The sequence below is a fragment of the Eurypyga helias genome, unplaced genomic scaffold, assembly GCF_000690775.1.
Source record: "Eurypyga helias isolate BGI_N326 unplaced genomic scaffold, ASM69077v1 scaffold36473, whole genome shotgun sequence".
Classification (NCBI taxonomy): domain Eukaryota; kingdom Metazoa; phylum Chordata; class Aves; order Eurypygiformes; family Eurypygidae; genus Eurypyga; species Eurypyga helias.
The window spans coordinates 25,022-25,716 of NW_010241227.1; positions in this window are offsets into that span (position 1 = coordinate 25,022).

Genomic DNA, 695 nt, shown 5'->3' on the forward strand with positions numbered 1-695 from the left:
GTGTCACAAGACCAGGGATGGCAACGTAGAAAGCTTTCCAGGTTCCCCCTGACAAACACCAGATCAGCGTCCAGGGCAGCGCATCCCTGATGCCTGGGTGTGTGACGCTGGGGTAAGTTAGTCACAGCCAAGGAGAGTGTTGTAGAAAAATATATCTCATTCTTAAATTGTGTTCTGTCTTCTGATTTTGCGATAGCCCTTTGTGTGTCTGTATGCATTACACAAATTAAAGAAAACCTCTGACGCGACCTCCATTATCATTTGTTGTAATTATTTCTGAATAGCCACCTGCTTGTGTTTACCGCTTGATGCGAAGACTACTGATTTGCTCTCTCACAAGCCCACCCTTCAGAAATAAATAGAGCAAGTGTGCTTAAGGAATCTGTAAATCAAGGTTTACAGGACAGCAGCCTGTTGACTGAGGTCTCGGCAGAGATGGAGCACCAGCACACCTTGCAGAAAGATACATGCACAGATGTAATGCTGCCCAGCCCTGGAGCCTAGAAAACTAATAGCCCCTCCCCTGAATAAAAGAGGTGCTCTGTGCCACGCAGCATCAGGGCAGCGAAGTAGTGCAGAACTGAGCTCTCCTCTGCTGTGACCTGGCCTGGGTGTAGTTGCTACAGGTATGTGAATTCCAGCCCCACAGCTGGATGCAGCACTACAGGTGGGGTCTCACGTGAGCAGAGTAAGGG